This window comes from Clarias gariepinus, chromosome 4 (assembly GCF_024256425.1).
Source record: "Clarias gariepinus isolate MV-2021 ecotype Netherlands chromosome 4, CGAR_prim_01v2, whole genome shotgun sequence".
Lineage (NCBI taxonomy): Eukaryota > Metazoa > Chordata > Actinopteri > Siluriformes > Clariidae > Clarias > Clarias gariepinus.
This window is the reverse complement of record NC_071103.1, coordinates 12,649,960-12,677,834: the sequence shown is the minus strand read 5'-3', so window position 1 is coordinate 12,677,834 and position 27,875 is coordinate 12,649,960. Positions and strand designations below refer to the sequence as shown.

The 27,875-nt window shown below is 38.0% G+C and overlaps 1 long non-coding RNA gene across 1 annotated transcript; it reads right to left on the bottom strand.

Annotated features, from left to right (window-relative positions):
- Positions 1-6,635: 6,635 nt before the first annotated feature.
- On the bottom strand, positions 6,636-9,406 carry LOC128520008 (uncharacterized). Its single transcript, XR_008357898.1, has 3 exons — positions 9,367-9,406; positions 6,947-7,075; positions 6,636-6,724 (listed from the first exon to the last, which is right to left on the bottom strand). It is a non-coding gene; the product is annotated as an uncharacterized LOC128520008 (long non-coding RNA).
- Positions 9,407-27,875: the final 18,469 nt, after the last annotated feature.

Sequence of the window (27,875 nt, the reverse complement as noted above, 5' to 3'; positions counted from 1 at the left end):
TTCCACATGTTTGAACTGTTAAAGGTCAGAATTGAAGTCCAATTACATTGCTCCAACATGTTAAAAAAACTTTTTACTTTGACTTTCTTCTTTGATTTTGCACTATAAAAAGCTGCAATAATATAGCATGCAAAACTGTTTTGTTATTTTGCACAGTCAAAAGTCCCGAATTTAACTGAACGTTCCTCTGAGTTTTTATCCTAAAAACACTGAGACAACTGGGAATTTAGAAGAAATATTCTAAAATCTAACCTTTTTTTCTTTTTCAACAAATTCCTTCAATTCTCCTTCAGAATATAGACAAAACGTAGACAGCTCTGCTAGGAGCCAATTTTCTGGGAATTTGTGTAAGTAATGTTGATCATAGGTGACATGGATAAGATCCACATCTGCTCCATGCAAACTATCCACGGTGTCCCACAAGACTTAGTACTCGGTCTTCCTCTTTTCTTGCACTATACTTCATATCTTTACATGAGTTCGCATACCACTGGTTTGTAGATGACACTTAATTCATCACCTCCTTCCGCCCCTCATACACTTCTGCTCAGATCTCAGCATGTTTGGCAGACGACTCATCATGGATGGCAGTTCATCAGCTAAGAGTTAATCAAAGCAAAATTAAGCCGCTGTTCACCCCAGGTGATTTATTTAATGTCAGGACAATTTGACCAACATGGACAACTCTCAGCTTTTACCCTGGTTAACCAGGGACTATGAACTGAGCTTTTACTTTCATATCATTCATTTGGCATGTCCATGTCAATTTCCCCTAAAAATCACCAGAAGATTACATCCATTTCTACCCACACAGGATACTACAGTATATTGTTTTTCAGGACTGACCTACTGCAACTTGCTCCTGGCAGGTCTGCCTCTGTAACTTATGCTGGATACAGCTGCACGACTTGTTTTTAACCTTTCTATGTTCTCCCACACCACCCCATTGTTACACTCCCTCCTCTGGCTTCTGTAGCTCCCTGCATCAGATTTAACACACTGATGCTTGGCTACAAAGCCAAAAACGAACAAGCACCCACTTACCTCAAAGCACTTTTCACACCCCACACTGCACCACTCTAACACTGCTCATCTGGTCCCACCATCATTCAGGGTACAAAGAAGACATGCCTTAGGACGTTTCTTTATTCTTTATTCTAGGACGTAAGTGATGTGATGAACTTCCCCTAGATGCCCAAACAGCTGAAACACTGGCCGAGGTCTGATTTATTTACATTAGCAATTTAAAAAAGTCTTGTGTGTGAATTTCTAACTATAATATATCCCTTACAGAATGTTTAGCTTGATTGTATTCTTAGGCTGTGACCTACTGAACCAGTATTTGGATGTATTTACTGTAATAGCTAACACCCAAATTCAATAAATGTAAATGTACCGTCTTTCACTGGAAGGCTTGTTCCCAAAACTTAATTGAGCATGCCAGTCTTTTCCAGCTGTAACCATAGCTTTTCCTTAACTGCATTGTTTTTGTTGTCGCATCATCTTATTAATGATCAAGGGTATTGCTTTTGAAGGTGGATTACATTTTATGTCAGCATTTAATTCTTAAAAAAAGAGCAATGCAGTGAAAGAAAAGCAACACAATCCATGTATTGTATTTCATGTTTTTTCACTGATGTGTTTACTTTTTGCTTTGGCATTAAGAAATTCTCAATAATAATGCAGGCTACATAGCAGGCATGCCAAAAAAATAACCTAACATTTTAAATTCCAGAATATTTTGGAAAAGACTTGACCTTGGTAAATCTTTTAATAATCTCTTAGTTCTGCTGTATGATGTTTCTAAAAGAACATCTAGGGCTCCATAGCTAGCTAACGATTTTAGTTTAGAGGAATGTATTCTGAACAAATGCTTCAGAACATTTACTTCCAACTTTTCTGCACTGCAGCATATCTCTGCAAGTACATCTTAAAAAGATGCCAATCAGCTACAGTAAAACATTGAAAGCATTAACATTAAAACAACCTAGGTTTTGGGCTTCCCTTGTGCTACTGGGAGAAATCTGGCTTCTTGGGACATGGTTCAACAGGGCCTCTGGGTGTGTCCAGGACCAGGACATTGGCAGGTCCTTTTGGTTCCGTGGGCCTCCACAGATCAGACTTTTTTGTCACAGGCACATCCTATGAGGAATCTGGGGAGTTGGTGACCAGGTTGGTGACCTTGGGCTCTTTGCCTGCAAGCCTCTGTTAGTGGCAGGCTGTAATGCATTGGGGTGTTCTGGTGCCTTTCCTTTATAAGCTTTTCTCTGGAAATGGGCTGACCTTTTGTCCGTGCAGGCATGGCTGATTGGTATAGGTTAAGATTTCTCATAATGGTATTTTGATGGAAATCCAAGAATCTTAACTTATTTCTAAAGATTGGATTAACTTCTTAAATCTAAATCTGCCAATACATTACCCATTAATGCATCAGCAATTTTTTTTATTGCAGTAACATTCTTCTTTGAAAAAAAAAAGAACTAACCTTCTTAGAAGCAGTTGAATACTTATTGAATGTTATAATTGCATTGTCTGTCAGCTAGGTAGCTCTAGATTTCTCAAAACAATAGATCATACTGAGTAGCTGAATAAGCATTGATCTTTAATAGGCTAGTGACACACCGTTATGTGTGTTCTAAAACCCTCTGTCATTCAAGACATTGTCTGTATAAGTATCCATTGCATGAATTAACTTTAGGAACAAATGCAGGGGTAGGAACTCTAATTAAGATGCATAGATTTTAGTCCAGCAAAGATCCTAGACGACTGACCAGAATGCAGGTGACAATCAATCACTCCGAGTACCCCAGTTTAAATAGTTTTTAAACCATGTACATTACAGTAGTTAATTGAAAGGTGCTACAGAATGGAGATTTGTCACCTTGTACAGTGGAACCTCGGATTGCGAGTAACGCAGTTTGCGAGTGTTTCACAAGACGAGCAACGTTTTTTAATACATTTTGGCTTGAAAAATGAGCAAGTCCTGGTTTACGAGTACCGAGTATCATGTATCACGCATGCGCTTCTTGTTTTGACACCGAGCGTCAAACACGTGATCACAACTGAGCAACGGAAAGACTGTTTTGTCTGAAATTGAAGCAAGGACACTAATGACACTCGCGTGAGCACATACTATTGAAATCATTGCTGTAAAGTAAAACAAACAAATAAATTAACCTGCACTTTACTTTTAAAAAGAATCGCGACAGAGCAGTGTTTCTGTGTAGAACAGAGGGTGTGTGTGTGAAGCCAAGATGGAGGGCGGGTGTAAAGGCGAGAAAGAGAGAGAAAGAGAGAGAGAGAGAGTGTAACAACTGGCTGAAATGGAGAGGAAGAAAATGGTTCTTTAACCTCTCTAATGAGACTTTCTTTTGCTTTACATGCGCGCACCCATGTAACTATAAGAAACAGTACACGCGCACTGTACACACGTGCTTACAAACACAAGATAAAAAATGTTTTACCCACACACACACATGGTCACAGTGATATAGTAAACAGTACACGCGTGCACGGATGTGTAAGAGACGAGCACTAAAACCCAGTAGGAAAGACGATTACTCACAATTCGAGAGAAAAAAACATTGGCCCAGTTGTAATCACGTGACGCTCGGCATTAAAACAAAAAGTGCATGCGTGATAGATGATACTCGTAGTCGTAAACCAAGACTTGCTAGTTTTTTAATTCTAATTTTATTAAAAATTGTTGCTCGAAACACTCACAAACCGTGTTACTCGCAATCCAAGGTTCCACTGTATAAGTATTCAATTAGTATTGCATCCAAATTTACTTACCAAGTTGATGTGTGCATTTACTTACCATGTGTACAGATTTTCTTAAGTGTATCTTTCTTTAAACATTGATTTTGCAAACAAAAGCAGATCACTTGTTAGCACTAACCTGGGAGGAAACTGGAAATACCACCAGTAGAGAGTGAATGATAAATGGATGGCCTCTGTATCCTAGCAACAACATCCTGTTCTCAGCTGTTTTTTTTTCAGTCCACATCAGAACTCCTGTGTTTGCTAAAAATATATAATACCATAAATATATCAAGGTGAGTTTTATACATGATGCTTTCCAAATAAAAATTATTAGATTTAAAAGTATTTCTGCCCACTTAAAAATACAAAAAAAATATATATAGGACATTGCCTGTAATTATGTCTATCTTTACGTTAACTTTACCCCCAAATCACAGAAATCTCTTTCAATCACACACACAAAACCAAATATCAATAAAGACTGATTGATGTCTTCTTTATTCCAAAGAAATCTTTTTGTCTATAGCTTTAACATCAGGTGGTCACTCGGTAGCAGACCCTCATCCCTACACTCATATACAACCCAAAAGACTCCTCCACTTCAGTAGAAGTACTTATAATAACAACAATATAATCGTATTAATATTCATGACCATCGTTTGATAAACCATTGCACAGTAGTAGAAATTTGAAAAAAGAACATAGAGCAGAGAAATTTAAAACATAGAATGGTTTGATTCCCCTTGGATCTCTTTAGGAATGTATGGTTTCTGGACTAGCCTTCACCTGCCATTAACTCTTACAAGTGTTAAATTCAATGTCCTGTTATGTCAGGGGAAAATAGATGCATATCTGTAAAGATTACATTATATAAGCTGAGGCAACTACTTTTTTAGTTGAAATGCCACCATCTGGCAGTAGGAGATTTGACAACCAGCTGAACAGCTATGACTATCGATCATGTCTACCCATTTTTCCTGCTTATACCATGTCGGTCCAATACACTGTGTCACCAGGTAGTTTGTTTATATCTACATGAATTTGTCAGGTAGATGCACCATATAGGGCAATTAGTACATATAAAATTACTTAGTGTAGATAATTAGACCACATAATACACACTAACAAGCCACATGCCATGTCAGCGATCCTGTGGTTGAGACTACAGTCAGTAACTGTATATTTACAGAATCACCCCTTTATGGTAGCTGGTTATTTTTATTTTTTAAAGGCCTGAATACACTAAGCTCACATCCTGTCTCATTCTTTAACACCGTGTGAGAAATGTAATACATTTCATCCCAATATTATGTCATATAAAGCCATAATTATGACATTACAGTATGTTTTACACTACTGTATCACTGTGTTTAAAATAAGGTTTAGATGCTGGCATGAAGTTTTCTTGGTTAAGAAATATTTCTGCTCTCGTTAGCAGGTCGCTCGCCCCTCTTAGGAGGTTAAAAGGGTGGGTTTATACTGTAGCAAGATCATGTGAATTAAGAAAGGCATTAAAAAGGGAAAAGAGAGCCAAACAATTGTAATTGTATGTGATATGTCTATAGTGATTTCCACACATCTAAAATACCAAATCCGGACATGACAAAACACAGAGGAGGAAGTGGGAGGACCAGACTCCGGTTGAAACATTCAAGTCCCTCTTCTACATTTTGTCATCCTGATTCACATGTTGAATTGTCCTTGCAGAACAGTACGTCCATTAATCTGTCCGTTCTTGATCTCCTCCCTCTGTCTCTGTCTCTCTCCCTCTCTTTCTCTCAGTCCTGGCCTCCCAGTAGGTCTGTATTTGCAGTGCTCTGAGGGGGCGGGAGTGCACAGGCTCTCGGAGGAGGGGAGTGGCCTCTTCGGCGTGGGCTAGGGCCACCACCCCCCTCGCTGTCTGTGTTGGAGGAGGAGCGCGGTGGGGGCGGAGCTAAGCGAGGCAGCGGTGCTGAGGATGGAGGGATGCGCGAGCATGAGGTTGTACGTAAGCTCTGTATGCGCCGGCACTCCTGGCAAATTCTTACATGAGTGCAGCCTCGTGGCAGAGGCACAGTCACTGCAGGGGGGCCCAGAGGCCCTGCGGGTGTGCTCTTGGCCTCCAGTGGCTCCTCTAAGAGACGCTGAGGTCCAGGACCAAGCTCTGAGGGACCTCCTGCACCTCCAGCGCCTCCTGTTAAAGGCCCGGCACCACTGTAGAGCTTGCCATTGCTGAGGCGCATCTCTCGGACGAGGCGTAGAGGACGTGAGGCCCCCAGGCTGAGGCGAGCCGGGTGGCGCAGGGCTAAAGAGCTCGATAGAGGCCGGCGGCGACGCAAACGAGAGCTCTTCTTACATGACACGGCATTTCGAAACTCGCTCAACATCTCCTGGCACACAGACACCTGTGATAAACAGAATGGTAGGAAAGAAAATGAATGAAGGTTAATGATAAACCTCACAAAAATAAAACAGCTAGTGTAAGTAACATACTGGCTTCTGGAAAAGTCACGCAGACATATACTGTATTATTGTGTTTTCTTATGTATTTAAATTATGTCTAAAAATCATGATTTTATTCAAAACCTATTTTAATGAAGAATCATAGGGGTACATTGCCCCAGAAGTTGTTTTGATAGACTTACTGAATGTTTTTTAAATAAAATTCAATATAACAAATGTGTATAAAGAATTAATACATAATGTAGCCAGATCATAATCAGGTCTTTCCACTCTGAATTGAAATAGAATCACATTGTTGGATGCCTAGAAATGATTTTTGTTGCAGGGTTTTCTTTACATCTATGAAAAAAAAGTTTGTGGTAGCTGCGTACTGGGTGGGAGGAGAGAAATCATACCTCGTCTGTTTCAGCAGAGCGCCGTGTGGACCACACGAACTCCATCAACGCCACAAACACTGAGATGATCAATCCACAGATCAATACCACAAAGATCCCACCAATATTCTCCATTCCCAGACCTGTAACACACAAAGACACTCAGACACCTCATTAATCCTACCCATCAGAAATATTTGTAGAAAAGACATTAGTATAAATAGCATTTATTTGAACTGAAACACCAAATACACAATTGTTATTTACAGAGCCAAGACCTGAATTAGTTGTCGGGAAACAATTTGACATCATGCTGTGTAGAGTATATGGTATGATAGACAAATTAAGTGTGCGAAATGTCAAACCTTTGGCTCTGTGATCCTCTTCTTTGGGGCACTGCCCTCCTTCCCACCACCTTTGCTTCAAAATCTCCAGCCTGTTATTCTCCTGCAGCTGTAGAACAGCCAGACTGATCTCATCTCTAAAGGGAGAGCCTGAGAAAAAGAGGAAGTGTGTGTGATACAGAGCGATGGCAATATGTAATTCAAAATACATTGCTGAGACAGGGAGAAATACTTTTTTTTTTTTTTGCTTTGGCTTTTGTGGCATGTCTCTATTATCGTCCCGCTATGTTTATGAATATTTGTATAGTGCATTGGCGTGGATTCCTTTACCCATGGTGAAATTCATCTGGTCATGGCTGAGCAGATACATTATGTGTGTATAGCAGTGTGTGTGAATGTTAAGATGATCTCTTTTAACTCCTCCAAAATAAGATATTTCTATGCATACCTTATAACACTCTCACTCATTCTCTACACTGCTTATCCTAAACAGAATTATCGGCCTAGAGCCTATACCAGGGCACCCGGGCATTAAGCAGGGTACATCCTGGATGGTGTGCCAGTCCATTGCATGGCATACAAGCACACATACTTAAACACCACGGACAATTTGGAGACACAAATTAGCCTACTCTGCACGTGTTTAGACTGTGAGAGGAAATTGGAGTATCCAGAGGAAACCCACCAAGCACAATTCCAACACATAGACCCGGCCGGTGGCGTCTAACCCTCAACCCCGGAGGTGCAAGGCCACAGTGCTAGTCACCACACCACCATGCACACAACAAATGGCATAAAAATACACCGACACTGTATTAGATAGCAGATAGACAAACCGTATTTTAATATTATTCAAAGCTTTGTTTGAAGATAGACATCCAAGCCTCTTCTTAATAAAAAAAAATGTGTAATGTTTGATATACTGTACAGTCATTTCCAAAAGTACAGAACTTTTTTAAGAACTATTGGAGAGAGGCAAGCTATTTAAAATCTGACAAAAGAGGGAAAATCGATCAGAACCATTGCACAAGAATTGGACACAGCCAATACAGCAATTTCAAATGTCCAGGAAAAAAAAGAAAGAAACTACTGGTGTACTAACAAAACCTTTGAACAAGTTGGCTGAGGAAAACAACAGCAGTTCACGATAGGAAAAAAAAGAAAATCAACATTGTTGACCAACAATTTCACAGTTACCACAACCCACCATTCGAAGAAATCTACAGAAACATTCTTTCTGCCAGTTTACAGAGTAATGCATCCACTGTAATTGAAACAAACTTCATTTATCTTCACTGCCAAGACAACAAAGGACTTCATAAGAGGAAAAATGGAAGGTTTTAGACTGGCCACGTTAATCACCAGACCCTAACCCAACTGAGAATATATTTCACCTACTAAAGAGGAGACTGAAATGAGAAACATTATAACTAAATAAATCTGCAATACAAGTCTGAGAAAGCTTTACAAGTAAAAGGAATGCAACAGCTTGTTAAAAGTGAGGGATATTAAAAAATATTAAGGGCCTCTTACTTTTAGACTGTCTGTTCCAAAATTTTTGCTCACCCCAAATTAGGTGGTATGTCACAGAACGTAGTGTGTTCTAAGTTGTTTAACACAACAAATATAAATTCAGTAAGTCTCTGACTTACAAACCTTCGAGTTACGAATTTCGAAGTCATGAAAATAGCTCATGTGCATTGTACAAAAAAATAAATCATGCAATGCACCAGATACCAATATTTACAATTATATATAATATTTTTTTTGAGTAAATGAAATGGATAAAATGTCTGTAGTCTGTGTGTACTGTATGTGTGTATGGACATGCGGGAGAAATGCAGGAACACGATAATAGAAAAAGTCTGTCCTGTGAAGCTGTCCTGATAGTGAATAATCCTAATTTCAGAAAATCCCTATCAAGACAGAGAGTTTACAGTCTGAAACAACACAGAGACAGAATGGCGTCTGGTCAAGCACGCAGTAAACACCATTTAGCGTTACCCTCCCCCTGACGTCTTCCTGTGTTCCTTTTAAACAAGGTTAGCAGACCCCGCTGCGTCACCGGGATTCCCCTTGAGAGAGTATAATGCAGAACCAAAACACCAAACCTGTGTGTTGTTTGGCTCACTTTGCCAGACTTACAAATAAATCTGACTTACAAACAACATGACTCCCGGAACGGAACATGTTGAAATTTGTCTCATGTTTATCTTCTGATCTTAACCCCAAATGTCTCCAGTGTACAGCAAAAAGAACATAACTGATCTTCCTGTCATTCCAATACTTTTGGTTACATCATGTTTACATCATGTTTCATTTTTAATTAATTTTATCATAAACTGGATATGTACAGGGATAAACCCTTATCAAAATATTATTAAAAACTCATTGCTATAGTTTCCTGATTAATGGTATAACAGTGTTTCACTCAGTCTCACCCAGAGGCATGCCAATGCCGTAGCCCTTGGTGTCCAGGAGGCCCCCTATCTGTTTAAGATTGCAGTTGAGACTGCGATGGTACTCATTCATAGTGCTCTCCAGCAGAAAGGCGTATTTGGAGTTCAGGACACGGGCAATGCCTTCCTCCGTGCTTTTCACAAACACACTGGGCTGCTTGGAGTACATGTAGTTCCACATCCGCTAATATGTCTGATAATGTGAGTTCTAGAACAGAAATGAAGAGTAACTGAGATGGACATTTGTCCTGCATAGTTTAGCAACTGTGCTCTTTTTTCCAACAGTCCCTTAGCTGTTTGACACATGATACAACAGGTTTTTGCCCTTATAAAGCAGAAACGCTAAATGATTTTCTTCATATATTCATAAAATATTCATCAACTGTACCACACTATGGTATATGGTTCTATCATGGTACATACTGTACTTTGATATAGCAGTATGTGTACTATATGTGGCAGGATGAGGCTCCACATACTTACACCTAATTGGTTACTCAATTTATTGGTTGTCCTATGATGGGGCAGTGGGAAGATATATAAGTACAGATCTGGCCTTTAAAAACGCACGTTTTGAGAAAAGGGATCCCGCGACTTGCCGCGACAAGCTGTGAAAATGCCCTTCTTTACCTGTATTGGGCAGTCGTGTTTCAGTCTGAAGTATTGTGTGTCTACATTGAAGCCAAAAAATGTGTTATGTCTCTTAGGCGCCCATTGACACCAAACGACAGAGCTCATAAACGTGTCAAGCTCAAACTGATATGTATTTATTCTTCATTTTCTTCTCTCCTTCAATGATGGTACTTCTTTGACTGCATTTTCTCCATTCAGAATTATTATTATTATTAGTAGTAGTTCCCTGAATTTATTATTGTTATTATTATTATTATTGTAACGCACCCGCGTGTGTGTGCAAAAGGACTACAAAGATGTATGCTATGTTAGCCTATAACATTATTGTTTTATTGTTTTTATGCGCTTTAAATATACACGAGCACTGGTGGCTCAGGGGTAGGTGATTCGCCTGCCATGCGGAAAGCCTGGGTTCGATTCCCAGCCAGTGCCCAAAGTGCCGGTGTTATGCGCTAAAATGCCCCCCTGCCACGATATAACTATGCCATTACATTATCAAGTTATGCTTCAGTACTAAATGCATGTTTGCAATTGAGAATTTTTTTTCTTAAGCTATGAAACACATTAGCACTCACCTCACAGTTGCTATAATTTAATGATAATCATAAGCAAAAACAAAGGATTCACATTTATTACATTTTCCCCCAGAGCGGGATTCGAACCAGGGTCTGGACGATTTTATACTATTATTTAAGCAACGCCACACCACGTGGAAAGCCGCAAATATGCTTCAATTTCATTGGCTGTCACTGAGTGACAGCTATTGACGACTGGCCCCCGCAGAATGCAGAATCCCCGGGCTTTGACTGCGCTTTCTTTATTCATTATTACCAGGTGCGGACTGGGACCAAAAAGTGGCCCTGGACTTCCTGGCCCACAGCAGCCCACACCATAATACATTGGCTCATTAATGTGGAGATTAGAAGTGGCGCTGACGGGGGGGCACCAGGAGGGAGTCTCGCCCGGGAAGCAATTCAGTGTAGAACCGCCACTGCCTGTTCTCCACCGCATCACGTACTTCCCGGACCTCGGACTAAACTCTGCGCCTTGCTTTTATAATGTGGAGCAAGTCCGAGATCATATTAACATTAATTATCGCCAGTCGTAACAAATAGGTGGCTCTGTACCTTTGCCGCCTATTCAGGGAGCCTACGGAGTGAGCGAGTAGCAATAGTAGATTTGGGCGCACACCCACCACAGGCACACACCGTGCCAGATCATCATAATTTTCTTTAATAGTAAATGATGACTCCCGTTGCCCTGTACCACCGCTGGCAAAACCTTATGAAATACAAGTTAAACATTAAACGAATTTACAAAACTTTATGCGTGCAGTTAAGCGCTGATTTAGTAGGAAGCGCTGATGTACAGTAGGAAAGTAAAGAGAAGCAGTGGCGGACTGGCCATCTGGAGCACGGGGAGTTTTCCCGGTGGGCCGCTGGCCAATGTGGGCCAGCCCAGTCAGTACGCAAATATATGTATATTAAAAAAATGACGGAAACCATAATATTGCATCTCTTTTCTACGCATATGGATGCACAAGTGCGCCGCCATCAAAGAGCGTGTTTTCATGTTACCGTGGATGCGGATGTAAAAAATAAAAGTATCACTAAATATATATTGGGTAATATTTGTAAAACAAAGAAACAAAGGAAACAACAATAAGACAAACAACATATAAAACTACGTATAAAGAAAATATTTTCAGTGTCTAGTAGCACCAGTCTCACAGAGACCCAGGAGGCTTATAAACAGTTTGACAGCAAAAAGAGCCATTTTCGCAGTATTGAGATTGTGATTTTTTTTTTTTTTTTTAAGATGCACGACAATACTGCTAAAATGTATAATTTACAGGCTGTTAGAAAATATTCTGTGCATTGTCTCTTATTAAATCATAAGGGTGCTAAAAAGCATTTATCATTTAAAGTTATTCATATCAGTGTAAAGTGAGTGTGATTTTGAAAGTGCTATAACTCCACCTGGCACAGTTCCATTCCAGTGGAACAATCTGACTACATGTGCAGTGCCATGAAAACGTATTTGCCCCTTCCTAATTTTTTTCTTTGCATATTTGTCACACTTGTATAGGTGGAATTTCACCTAAACACTTTATGTGGAAAAGACAAATTGGCCTTTTAGATTAAAAACAATGCAATTTATGCTATCATAAGGAAAATATAAATTTCTTCCATTCCAAGGATTAAAAACGGTAACAATGTCAACTTTAGAATCTAGAATCCAGAAGATTAAATTTACACAAATTTAAAAAGAGGCCTTAATCACTGAAAGTCTTCAGAAGAGTCTCAGATTCAAGAGGTTTTTAAAGTGTGGAGAGGTGCATTATAGTTTCTCTGAATGTATAGGTGAGAACAGATGATTCACATTTGGGGAGAGTGAATAATTTGCATTTGAATGTCTGGCATTGTAAAGCTCACACAGTGACACTAAAAGAACAATAGGATTAATAGGAATAGGAGCCAATAAAGAGGTGGATTTTACTATAAAAGACTAAAAAAAATTAACCTGCGTCTATTTTTAGGCGTGCCAGCTTTTTAGTTAGAAGTTTTCAATACAAATCTTATAATGCCCACATGACATGACGGAATTGGTGAGCTATCCTTGCTAATGATCCTGGGCTTGCACCCCGCGCTATAAAATACGAGTACGACGGCCATCCGCGGGCAGCAGCTCCTGCCTCCGTCCTCTTGCGCTGGCTCTTCTTTGAAGTCCCTGGGGCGCGTTTCATTTGCCCTGCTTGCATGCTCACTCACACCGCGTAGTACATTTACATTTACATTTAGGTATTTGGCAGACGCTCTTATCCAGAGCGACTTACATTTTTTTTTTTTTTTTTTTTTTATCTCATTATACATCTGAGCAGTTGAGGGTTAAGGGCCTTGCTCAAGGGCCCAACAGTGGCAACTTGGCGGTTGTGGGGTTTGAACCTGGGATCTTCCGAACAGTAGTCCAATGCCTTAACCACTGAGCTACCCCTGGTAGTAAAATCCACTGTAAACCAACAAACTCCGAGTATTTTATAGTGCGGGGTGCAAGCCCGGGATCATTAGCAAGAAGAGCTCTCCAGCCGTGCCTAATTCCCGAGCCTTGCTCCTTCGCATATCTGAAGGGGAGGCCGCCTAACTAGTGAGTGAGGAGCGATATTGATTTGGGCGCACGCCGTGACAGGCTGAAAAAACTATTGTCCTCAAAAATGTAACAGACAAGGACTCAGATTAATGTGCAAAAACTATATAATAAAACTATATAAGACTACATAGCCTTTATAAGACTCAACTTTTATTTAAGTGCACTCACAATAACAAAAAAACTTTGTGATTTTGTAAATGTTTGAAAGCAAATAAGCTGCGCTGTTCTGTATTGTTTTTGGTGAACTTGAGCGCATCAGAAAATGAACGCAAACGTTTTTTAAAAATGTTCAGAGTCAGTCTGCTTGCTGTTTTCCCTCATAATCATTAGTCTACTTCTGCCGGTGCGCTCTGGAAAACTTTATGCATGCGGCTGAGCGCTGATTAAAACTATGGAGTAAATTAAAGAGGGGGATCACGATGCCGAATCGAAGTCCTGAGCCCAAACCTCATTTAAATTAAATTAACAAATATTATAAGTAAAAAAACAATAGCCCACGTTTAGAAAACGTTTAGAAATTCTTTCCCGACATGAGTTGGCCCGGTGTTATGCGCAGAGCGCCGGGAGATTTCCTGAAGCTCCGAAATCACTGGGGCATTTTTTCTAAATAGATGCTATCTTTAATAACTGATGGAGGTTTTGAGCTGTATACACCCGCATTTTTGAGGGGTTTGAAACGAATTAATAAGTCCGAGCAGACCTACATGAAAGGTGAGAAGTGGGATTACAGTAACCGAGCGCGCTGTCTCGTTGTATAAACTGTACAACACGCATTTATCAACCTTTTGATAAAAACGCTGCCTTTTGTAAAGTGAAAGTACTTTACAAAAGACAAACAGCTTTATTTCAGTCATAAATTCACAATCACATTACATTCCAGCCATTATTTCCGGCCGTGGTTAAATAATGGATAAAAACTCAATAATGAACACAAACAGCAAATATGATGATTATTATAAAAAGCCCGAAGAACTTTGTGTTCATAAAATAATATTTACTTAATATGATAATATATATATTGTTCATTCATGTCTTTTGATGATGTCAACACATTTTTACGTTTTAAATAAGATATGTTGGCATATTCATGAATCAGGACATTCGCATAGTTAAGACTATCAGGAAATTAAATTAATTTCAACACCATGTAAACCGAGACATTGCCATGTCTTTCACTGTTTTGTCCCTGTTAAGACATTACAAAAACTATATAAGAAACTTATTAGGAATTTTAAAGCACGAATTTGGGCCTCTCATTTCATCATTATGAAAATAGTTTGAAGCACATATACACACATTTATCATGAAAGATCTGTTGTAAAAACAAAATAAAATTCATGTTTGCTTCAGCATTGGAAACAATATTGTTTTAGGCCAGTGGTTTTTAAACATTTTCTGCAATTCCCCACTTAAGGGGGTGGGCGAATTTTTAAGCCCCACTTGTCAACTAAATGATAACGAAAACGGCTAAGTGTACTATTTATTGAACTATCAATTTCTAAACCAATAAGATCAAATAACACCAAGTTCAAAACAAATAAAATACACGTGCTATTGTTATAACAGACTTACTTCGTCACTTATCTAGAGCTTTCTTTCAAAGAAGTCGAGTGGCTTATTAACGTGACTGGGGTGTGTTGTCTCTAACTGTCTTCCTACCTTGTTGGGTCTCATGCTGTCTGCTGCCAGCGGTTTAAGACACAAAACACACATGGGTCTCTCCTCTGCCCCCATCCCCACCATGAATCCAAGCGCAACATAGGCTTCATCATGTTTTCCTTTCGGCTGACTTTTTGGTTGATTAGGCTGACAGTGCTGAATCACCTGCTTTTTTGTGGTCCATGTAACAAATATATTCATTGACGTTATTGTGCTCACTACACACTGCGCGCTACTGACCCGGTGTTATGCTCTAAAATGCGCCCCCCCCCCCCTCTACATAATCTCTATAAATATCTATAAATTATATATTTTTTTTCATATGCAACATGTATATTTTTATATTGCTTATATTATAATAAAAATCGTTTTCTGCAATTTTTCACCACAAACAATATTTATTTAGTGGAATTTGTGATAAATAATTTGTTATTTGTACATTGACAAACCCCTACAAAATAAATGTGCCATAAAATAATCATTTTTGGGGATTTGTATTAGTCGTCTCGACGGCTGTCACGTGCCTAGGGTTAATTATAATAGTAATAATATATTTGATAATAATAAACCTTTGAATGTATGTCCTAATTTAATATTTGATAGAGACTATGTAGAGGGGCAATCCGTGGCAGGGGGGCATTTTAGCGCATAACACCTGTTTGTGTCCGCGGTAAAGTTAGTTTGATATTCGCATCTCCGAATTCAATAGCTGCGTAAATAAACCTGCAAATAAGATACTCACATATATTTTCTCTCTACATTGTCTTTAAGCAACATCCGCCTTAAATTATAAATGTTTAAAAGCATAAACACCATTATTCTCTACGGCACAACGAATGATTTAGGGATCATCGCAAAATGCCGCACACCAACAAAAAGCAAAGGACGATATTGATCTTCCCTTCTGTTCAGCGCCTGAAGGATCAAAAAGCAACTTTGTTGCCACACTGGAAACTAGAAATGCCAGACTAGTACTGCCTGATAAAATATTAATTTTTAACAAAAATACAGAAACATTAGCATACACATTGGAATAAATGAAATTACATATATAATACCAAATGTTTTCCTATATATTGTTCCTCTGCAATTAACATGCCGACGTTAAACCGTTATTGTTGCACTATGGTTCCACTTTTACTCTAATTTTATTTTAATTTACTTGTATTAATGCCACAACAGGAAATTAAGTGAATTTCAAGACCATTAAAACCGAGGCATTGCCATGTCTTTAATTTTTTTGTCCCTATTAAGACATTACAAAAACTGTATAAGAAACTTATTAGGAATTTTAAAGCAGGATTTTGGGCATCTTTTTTCATTAATATGAAAATTATATGAAGCACATATATACACATTAATCATGAAAGATCTATTGTAAAAGAAAATAAAATTCATGTTTGCTTCACAATTTTTAAGAATGGATATAATTTGTAATATAATAGTCTTCAACCCAGATGCTTTGTGCATCGTAGAGAGTCAGTTGGAGCCCACAAGAGAGGTTGCCAGCACGTCATTATGGGCTCATGCCATGAAAGATACGCATCAACATATGAACCAGTAAGTCTCTTATTAGAGTTATATATGGGCAAGTTAGGGATATCCTTGATGACTGTGTCCAAATATTCATCCTTGTCTGTTGTTGCTAGGAAATGCTGTTAATTTTAGAAAACCTTTGGTTAAATATAAATAACATTCATAAATTTCATTAGACACAGTAAAGTCATCCATTAGCTGCTTCAAGAAAATTTCTGCATTTGGAATAAAAGAGAACGTTGTTTAGTGGCATTACACATTGTCATAATTTGTTTAAGGCTTGCTTCCTTCTCGTGCACTTTTCCTGTTGAGGAAATTAAAATTAGTTGTTGCTGCTGCTGTTTTATCTATAAAGTCAATATAGTTTTGTTTAAACAGAAATGCATTTATACAACATAGCGGACATGAATCATTGTCACATATAATTTGTACAAATGTTTGTCTGGTCAATTGTGTCAGGGGAAAACTGGTCGAAGTCAGTCAGTCAGTCTCGTCTGTATCAGAAGTGGGATGCTGCTCTCAAGCAGATTCTCATATTTAATTTGGAGCAGCCGAGTGTTCAACGCTGCGCAATTTGATATCCAATTTATGCCAATAGTTGGTTATTTTCCAATAAGGATTTAATTTCTTTGTACTTTTGTTACTATTGGATGTTGGGTTCTCCTTTCTTTCTGCCTTCTTTTTCGGTACTCATGTTTTGGGAATTCTCGTGCGATGGTTCAAGTGATACCATGTGGTTTTGCCTTTCACTTGAATCACTGTTGGAGTGGCTACCACAAATTTGTGGGGCCCCTTCCTCCTGGGCTTGTGTCACTTCCTCCTGAACACTCGCAGATAGACCTGGTCTCCTGGAGTTGTGGGACACGGAGCGTCTTTTCCTTCTTCGTCTCCTTGCTCTTTTTCTGCACATAGATGGGCTTCATGTATTGCGGTTAGTTTCTTTACATAAGATTGTTGCAGTTGTTTTAGCGGTGGGCCTTTATATGGCTTCTACAGAATGGCACAGGCATGGGTCGACCCATAAGCATTTCATGCGGGGTTAGGTGTGTATTTCTGTTAGTTTGCATGCTTGTTAGCTCATTGGTGCAAAAAGTGAAGCCTCAACCCAGTTAAGCTTCGTACTACTACAACTATTATTAATCTTGGCTTTGAGATTGCCATTCATACTTTCTATCTACTCCTGGGACTGTGGACATACCCAAATCTTTGCTTTGTTCCCAACCATTGTAATACCTGCCTTACATTTTCTGCATGAATACTGATCCATTATCGTACTGTAACTGATCTCTAACGGAATTTCAAATCTCGGTATCACTTCCCTTGTGATTTGATAACTGTTCCGGCTCCTTCATCTGCAGAAGGTATTTCTTTCACCCATCTACTAAACCTGTCAGTTATTACAAGCATGTACCTTTCGCCTGTACGGTTCACAACTAAGTGCTTAAATGGTTGTTCTGGTACCAGTATATGGCCTATAGGTGTCGCTGTTTCCTTCCTGACATTATGCTTAGCACATATCTCACATAAAGCTAGGAACTCATCAACCATAGTATGCAGATATAAAGACCAATATCCTTGTTGCTTGATTTTGCTCACAACCTCTCCTCTTGCACAACAGTCAAATCTATGAGCATCTGAAATCAAAATGTTTAACAGTGCTGTTGTTGCAATGATCAGACCTTCATGTGAATGCCAAATAACCTGTGCATCCTTCTGAGCTCCCCTCTGGAGCCACATCGAGCGCTCGTAAGGACTTGCTTGATGTTGAATACAAATAATATCCTCCAACTGAGGCTGCGGTTCTATAAAGACTATTGGCACCTGCACTGCCAGTTGACACTTGGATGCTTGCTTTGCTTCTAAGTCTGCTATATTGTTACCCTTAGTGACATAGTCGTTTCCCTTTTTATGGGCCTGACATTTAACGACAGCCAATCGTCCTGGTAGCATCATAGTAGACATTGGGTTACTTATTTGTTCAGCATGTTGAATGGGAGTTCATACACTCCTTTTAAACCCTTTTTTTTCCATACTGCTCCAACCAGATGACATACACCATGCAACTAGGCTGAATCTGTAAAAATATTTGCCACTAGCCCTTTTGATAATTGGCAGGTGGCTGTGGGCACTTTTTAGCTCAGCTAATTGAGTAGAACACGGTTACAAATAATTCTGAGATAAGACGGTTTAAAGTCTTCTCCATCCTTCATTAATACCCAGTGTGACTTCATACATGGTCTCTAAAACTAGATCCATCAACAAAGTAAGTGACTTCTGCTTCAGCTATCGGTTTAGACTCAAGATCAGGCCGTAGCCTAGTGAAGGCCAATGAATTCACCACACAATCATGAGACACTCCTTCCTAGGCTAAAGGGATCAATTTAGCTGGGTTAACCGTGTCACATTGCTTTATAGTAATGTCGGGCTATGTGAACAGTGAAGAATATGTTAGGAGGCGAGCTTGAGTTAGAATAAATTTCCCACAACTTTTCTACATTATGCTGTGTATAAATGGTTACTGGGTAACCTATAGTCAACGTAGACGCTTTTCCATATGCATAAGGTACAGCTGCAAGACCCTGTTGATAGCATGGTGGGTAACCTTGATCTATATTATCTAGCTTAGTGCAGTAGTAAGCTAGGGGCTGGTTTTTCCTATCACTGCAAGTTTCCTGTATCAATATGGCTGAGGCAGATCCATCAGCTCGGTTAGCCACATACAGATAAAACAGTTTGGTATAAGCAGGTATACCTAAGGTAGGTGCAGTCTGCATTTCTTTTTGATGGATTCAAATGGATTCACAGTGCATCTGTGTTCCATTTTAATGGGGCACTCAGATCTTGCAGTTCTTCTTCTCTCATTATCTCCCTTAGTAAAGCTGTTTTTACTGCATACACCTTAATCCAGTCAGCATTAAACCTGTTAACCCTAGAAAAGTCATCACTGTTTATCTGGTGACAATGGTGCCTTACTTATGCCATCTAATTAGGTAGGTACTACGGCTATTGAATCAAGTGAAATTAGTCACCTTACCCATTCAACTTGAGGCTTGCAGTATTGTAGTTTAGCTTTGGACACTTTATGACCTCCCTGAGCTAGCTTACAGTGTACCTTAATGGAACCACTACAGCATGCTTCTAGTGCTGATAAGCATGTTAAACTATCACCCATACACTGACGAAGGCTATTTTCTATCATTAAACCTCCTAAATCAGGCCGAATCTGATTGAATATATGCAGTGAGTGTTTGAACCTCCGTGGCATTTTTGGTTCATATATTGTTTACCAGCACATGTAAATGCAAACAAATATCTACTCTCTTCTGCCACTGGAACACTGAAGAAGGCTGAATAAAAATCAATTACGGTGAAATATTTGGCTTTGGGAGGGACATTAGTTAGAAGTGCGTGTGGATTTGGAACATCTGCTGGATAATTACCTGTTATACTATTAACTGCATGCAAATCATGCACAAGACGCCATTTATTTGTACCTGGCTTGATCACCGGGAAAATTGGAGTATTACAACAACTCGTTGTCTCTTCTAGCACAGATGCTTTTACTAGGCCTTCAATAGTGTTTTTTTATGTCAGCTTCTGCCTCAGGTCGCAAAGGTCGTACTTGAATTGGGCTGGCTGATTTAATTAGACCTACATCTGTATCATGCTGAAACCATAATTCAGGTGGGACCTGACTCTCCATTTCCCTATACAGCTCATTTTCTACAGTTTCAACTATCTCAGATGCTGATGCCAATTGTGTTTGTGACGTGTGGCTAAATACAACTTCCTGAGGAGTACCAATCAAGTTATTACCACACAAGATTTTGTTATAGGTTTTTATCTGCAGAATGAAAAATCAACGGGTTTATGGTTGACTCCCACTGGACTACTTTAGCTTTCCTCATTATTGGTCCTCAGTCCTTTGAGCTGCAATTTTATCCTACAGTACATATAATGACACCTGAGGAACAGAATCAGTTACATTGAACCACCTTTTTACAAAACCACACTCATCTACACTGATAGCTGCTCCTTGCCGGCCTATAATGATATACTGTGTAACTATATATATACTTTGTGCTCTTTTATTTCTTCCTGCCATGGCTACCCAAAGTTTTTGGCATGACTTTTTTCTGTTGTTTTTTCTCTCTAGGAGCTTCGTACTATAACAAAAAGGAAAGCTCTATTTAATTATATATCGTTTTGAGGAAATTTATTAGTTTGTTTATTCTATTTGAATGCGAGTATACAAGTTACATGTAACTTCTGAACGTCTCGGAGCAGCGATTTAGTTCTGAACTCGCTTCTGTGAAATTATCGCTAAAACAATATAGAATTTTAATGAATCAGATCTATCACAGCATATAATAAACTATGCTATGTCATAACTGAAGCAAACACCATGATTATGCCTCGTTTCGTTCAGTGTTGCTAGGCAACGGACCACGCACCTAATCGACAGGAAGGTGGTTCACTTGGCTGCGGTTTATTATAAACCTGCAGATTGTTTCACTGTTTATGGTCACATAAGATTCATGTAATAAAGGCGAGGAAAATGTGGAAGTGATGTGTGGCCACTCGATTAGAACTAAACCACAGATTTCGGTAACTACACTGATTGTAACATCTGCATAGTGACACTAAACAGCTGAACAACTTCACTTTTCTGTTTACCTCTGAGAAAAAAAGCTGTATTTAGTTTGTTCACGCGCGTGCACACACACAGATACATACACACACACACCTCCCCTGAGACCTTGGTAAACATTCAATCACCGTCGGTATGCAAATGAGTCAAGACGTAGCCTCACGTAGTGTCGTGTCGGATTTCAGCGGTCACGGAGTGGAAAGACTTTGAAGAAATTGCAGCGTTTTTTCAGTTACAACAAGCACAGCGATGAGTCCACGTCCGCTAAATTCGACAGACTGAAGACAAATTACCGTTGTCTGACAGACCCCTACGTAAAGCCTATAGTATATATATATATATATATGACAGTTTAGTGCAGTTAGTGCCCTTGGAGAGAATAAATAAATGATGAGTTTTATTGATTTGGCTGTTTTAGTGATTTGGCTGAAACTAATTATCATTACATAAGTACCCTAATACCACTGATCATGAGTTTCAGCTGAAACTAATTCTATACATGTAACAGAAAATGTAGAAGCAGATTCCAAATGTATAAATATGCAGCGCCCCCTCAGTTACAGTGTGACAAGTCTTACTTTAGGTTAAATGTTTTTTAGAATTAGAATATCCAGCTAAGATAAATGTTATGTCGTTGATTGATAAAATTTGGAATTTAGGATAATTAAGGATATATATATATATATATATATATATATATATATATATATATATATATATATGTGTGTTTCCAGGTTAGTTTTTTTTATTTATTATTATTATTATTATTATTATTAAACTAATTATCACAACATAAGTACCCTAACACCATTGATCATGAGTTTCAGCTGAAACTAATTCTATACATGCAACAGAAAATGTAGATGCAGATTTCAAATGTATAAATATGCAGTGGCCCCTCAAATAAATGTCTATAGCCCATGTGCTTTAACTTAGGTTTTTTTTTTTATTCATAAGACAACCTTTCAGTTTTGTAAAAATTCTAGTTACAGTATGACAAGTCTTACTTTAGGTTAAACATTTTTGAGAATTAGAACATCCAGCTAAGATAAATGTTATGTCGTTGATTGATAAAATCTGGATTAAGTATATATATATATATATATTTTTTTTTTTTTATGTTTCCAGGTAATTTTTTTTTATTTATTATTAAACTAATTATCACAACATAATTCAATATTGTTTTAGCGATAATTTCACGGAAGTGAGTTTAGAACTAAATCGCTGCTCCGAGACGTTCAGAAGCTTCAAATAGAATGAACAAACTAATAAATTTTCTCAAAACTGTATAAAATTAAGTAGAGCTAAATCCCCTAAATATCCTTATGAAATATCGCTGATTATCAACGCGGGATGGGTCATTGACGGATAAGACTTTTTAATAGGCCAATTTGAAAATACCAAAAATATGGATATGTTTTGCCATTTTCTAAACATTTGGAATGTAGTGTACACATGCCTTTATAAAGAAAAGTAAAAAAAAATGGACATTTTAATGTTTTTACACTTATTTTATAATACATAGCCTTAAAAAAGTCATCTGGGGTGACCGTAATATATCTCAAAATTCCCATTTTTATGTATCATTAAGACTAGTTGAACTCATATCAGTAAATAGATAAACTGATGAAGAAAGATAAACTTTAGTGCCCTTTCATTTTATGAAAACCATTATTTCACAATTTTATTCTATAATATCAGTCTCCCTCATTATCCAATTACAGTACTGATTTTTACCACAAAAGCAAAAAAACTGAATTAGCATTTATACAGATATTACACATTCAACAATAGCATACCACTGATTAATATTTGAGGCTAAACTGATGGATATTTGGTTATGAATTTAGTGTAATTATTGCCATTTGTTGGTTACCCCACATGACATATGGTTGCCCCAAATGATAAGAAAACCACAGGTATAAAAATTTCAGTTAAAATGTACACAAAAGAGTTCAAGACGAAAGAAAATTTAACTCTTTTTATTCGAATAACATTTCAACATTTAAATATAACAAATCAGAAGGACATTAACATTTAAAATTATATAATTTTTATTGCAACACACATTAAATGCTTCAAGAACTTAAGAAGCTGAGTAAAGAATCTCTTTTTTGGAACCTTTTTGATTTATTGGACAGGGATGAACACTACTTGCATCTCAATTAACCTTTCAACATTCAAATATCACAAATAATAAGTTTCTTTTTCTGTCCCTTTCCTTTTCTTTTCTCATTGGAATGGCCATATTTCATTCTTGTAATTTGTTGTTGTGTTTATTTCATTTCAATTTGTTAGTTAAGCATTATACAGTACATTAAGTCCATTGAGTTTATTAGTTTCAGCAGTTAGTATTATACTTGTAAGTTGTATTGTGACATCATTTCATGAGTTGTTCTGTGACATCATCCCACAGTTGTGTAGCTGCATGTCTATCACGAACGTTAGTTGCAAGTTGTTGTTACGACATGGAAGGATACAGAAACGTGTGGAGAACACAAGCTTTTGACCGTGATACTGTGAGGTAAAGGATACAGTAAAATAAGTGTTTGTAACTATAATCTACTGAAGCTACAGAACACATCAAAGGACTTGTCGTGACTACAGTGGATTTATGCAAGAAACTGTAACAACCGTTGTACTTTGATGTTGAGATACTCTGCTCTTGCTGCAGGGTCAGAGTTGACTTTCTGTCTATGACGAGCAGTCTTCTCTTTGCTTGTTAATCGTGCCATCTAGGAAATAGGTAAAATAGGTTAAAACATGTTTTAAATGACTAACACGTGTATAGTCAGATAAATAGAATGTCATTCTGTAGTTTTTTTTTTTAATTTTTTTTTAATTTTTCCTGTAGGATTGTAGTACAACAAAAAAGTAAATGTTTATCCCTATAAAAGGAATGGAAAATGGCTGAATTTAGAAAAATAAAATAAAATATACAAATAATTATACTTAAACAATTAACTCTATGTATATAATTGATGTATAGAATATGAAAACTACAAATATAGGACATATATCTATCATTTAAAACATTTAGCAGTGGTCGCCCCACATGATACTCGGTCGCCCCATATGATGTTTTCAAGTTTACTCAAGTATAACAGGCTAACGGTTAGCCTCAGAAACCAAACAAGCTTCTTCTAGTGACAAAGCACTATCAAATTCATCATCAAAATATAGATTTGTGGGAAAAAAAATATAATTCACAGTTTTGGGGTGGTCGCCCCACATGATGACCAAAAGTGACTACGACATTACAACAGTTAAAAAACAGCTTTTTCTTACTATATGAGAGAGACTGATTTACTATACAGTTGTTTCCAGGGGGTCTTCACTTGTGTCTGGCGGATGCAGTATCCCATCCTTAAAATGTTTTTCAAAATAAAGGTCCCAAAATTGTGGTTTGTTGATGGTCGCCCCGGATGATATGGATAGAATCAACATAATTCGGACAACATTCGTTTGTATATCATGATAGAAATATATGTGCAAATGCTTTATAGTTTTGTCAATGAGTGTAAAACATGTTTGAAATTATGCCAACTAGGAAAAGGGATATATTTAAGTTGATTTAAAGTGTTTTTAAACCAGTTTTCCTAACAAAAGTCAAGGCCGGACGGTCGCCCCATATGATGTTTTGGCACTTCGGATAGCAAAAAAATGATGGAAAACTTAAAAATTTGGAGAAGTTAGAGTGGTTTAGTAGGTAAAAAAGGTATAACAGGTAGATGAGAAATTCTTATGTATTTTTCAGTTTTTTCTGCAAAATAAAATTAACCCGGACAGAAAAAGGGGGCGTCACGTCATTGACCCATATATATATAAACTGCATATATGAAACCTGAGATGGTTACATATACACACTGAATGACGCATAGATAGTATGCGCGATCCCTTGCGCCATCTGCTGAGAGAAATGAGAATTGCGGGTTGAAAAAGGCAGGAAACGTCATGACCGCCGCGCAGCTGTCAGCGATTTCCTGTGAATAAGAGCAAAGAAGCTTTATAACTGGCTTTTACTGGTGCGATTTTGAAAAGTTAAGCATGCTGGGCGATTAAGCTCGGAGATCAAGGAAAAGTCATAAAAGGAGGGTCCTGAAATTTGATCAAGTGTGAAGTTTTGTTTTGTTTTTTTTAGATTGCCAAAAAGCACAGTATTCTTATACACAGTGAACACTTGCCACGGTATTAATATGGGGTTCAAACACATTCAACACTCCACACTATTTATTTATTTATTTATAGGCTTATGCACTCACACTTGTCCCTTTTATTGATTAATATTTATCTATTTAGATATTTATTTTTTTTATTTATTTAATAAGGGCTCATACACACACATCTCCGATCTGGCAACAAGCTGCTCCCCCCTCTGAGGGTTGTACACACAATTTCCTCGGGAGGTCCAGGACTTTTCGCTGGACATGGAGCTTATGCTTCTCACTCAACCAGACTCTCTCTCTCTCTTTCTCTCCCTCCCTCTCAGACACACACACTTAGGCGAACATAGAGCTCTCACACACTCAGACAGTAACAGACAGACACAAGACTAATTAGACACAAACAATTGCAATTGCATTCAACTCAATGGCACAAAATAGTGCTCCTCATAAAAAATATATAAATAAAAGCCACAACAACTCATACAATACCAATTTTGGGTGGCTACACAATTCTTATGACATACAACAGTACATTCCTCATAAAAAAACATCTATAAAAGCCACAAAACCTCATACAATACAAATTTTAAGGTGGCTACAAAATGCTTATGACATACCTCAGTATGTTCCTCATAAAAAGGGTATATTTTATTAATCGCTGCGTATCCTTACACAAGCAATATTACTAATTAAGCGCAATTCCTTATTAACTGCTTTCTCCCTTGCCATCCAATCTAGGCCCTCTTAACAATGCGTACAAATTAATATCGAGATTATCTACCTTTGTTTTGTCTTGTCCTCTTATCAACACAAATAGACACTCAAATGCGGTCACTCATACATGTCTTGCTTATGCTGTCATCTATCAAAGCCCTCTTAACAACAAAACAGACCAATGAAATGCTTATTTTATTAATTTACTATCAGTACAACAGTTAGTAAGCTGATGCATGCATTTCCGTCTGGAAACAAAGCCCATTTAAACTACTTAATTTGGAAAGGTCATTATTAGGCGTCCTTACATTTACATTTAGCAGACGCTCTTATTCAGAGCGACTTACATTTTTTATCTCATTACACATCTAAGCAGTTAAGGGGTTAAGGGCCTTGGTGACAGTGGCAACTTGGTGGTTGTGGGTTTTGAACCTGGGATCTTCCTAACCATAGTCCAATGCCTTAACCACTGAGCTACCCCTGGCCCCACCATGGGTGATCCCCAGCAAACAACACAAACTAAGTAAATAAGCAAAAGTTGCTTAACTTTGTAAGTGGCCACCTGTTTGTGCTGCTCGCCAAGGAAGCCCATGCTGATCAGTCACCTTTGCCCCTTTACCACCCTGCTCGCAGCGCCAAGATGTTGTGGAAAATACTCAGAGTCAGGCTTTGCTTCCAAAAGATTACGACCTTTATTATCATGCAATAATGGCCGGAGCCGGACCATGGAACAACTGAATCTCTGGTCCGTTTCTACCATTATATATGCAGGGCTTGCTGTACATCCCACCAACATCTCTTTCCCATCAGATGGCGCATGGAAGGACTTTATTTAAACGCCGGACCAAGTACTGTACAACGAAGAATTGTGTATAATTACTTAGTCTAAAACAATATTGTTCCCAATGCTGAAGCAAACATGAATTTTATTTTGCTTTACAACAGATCTTTCATGATAAATGTGTGTATATGTGCTTCATATTTTTTTCATAATGATGAAATGAGATGCCCAAATTCGTGCTTTAAAATTCTTAATAAGTTTCTTATATATTTTTTGTAATGTTTTAACAGGGACAAAACAGTGAAAGACATGGCAATGTCTCGGTTTACATGGTGTTGAAATTAATTTAATTTCCTGATAGTAGGCAATCTGATAGTCTTAACTAAGCGAATGTCCTGATTCGTGAATATGCCAACATATCTTATTTAAAACGTAAAAAATGTGTCGACATCATCAGAAGACATGAATGAACAATATATATTATATTATTAAGTAAATATTATTTTATGACCACGAACTTCTTCAGGCTTTTTATAATAATCATCATATTTGCTGTTTGTGTCCAGCATTTAATAATTATTTCATACATTATTTAACCACGGCTGGAAATAATAGCTGGAATGTGATGTGATTGTGAATTCATGACTGAAATAAAGCAGTTTGTCTTTTGTAAAGCACTTTCACTTTACAAAAGGCAGCGTTTATCAAAAGGTTGATAAACGTGTGTTGTACAGTATATACACCGCGACAGCGCGCGCAGTTACTCACTTCTCACCTTTCATGTAGGTCTGCTCGGACTAATTCGTTTTAAACCCCTCAAAAATGTGTGTATATACAGCTCAAAACCTCCATCAGTTATTAACGATAGCATCTATTTAGAAAAAATGCCTCAGTGATTTCGGAGCTTCATGAAATCTCCCGCCGCTCTGCGCATAACACCGAGCCAACTCATGTCGGAAAGAATTTATAAACGGTTTCTTGGGCTATTGTTTTTTTTTTACTTATAGTATTTTTTTAATTTAATTTAAATGAGGTTTGGGCTCAGGACTTTGATTCGGCATCGTGATTCTCCTCTTTAATTTACTCCATAGTTTTAATCAGCGCTCAGCCGCATGCATAAAGTTTTCCAGAGCGCACCGGCAGAAGTAGACTAATGATTATGAACGCGTCGGGAAAACAGCAAGCAGACTGACTCTGACCATTT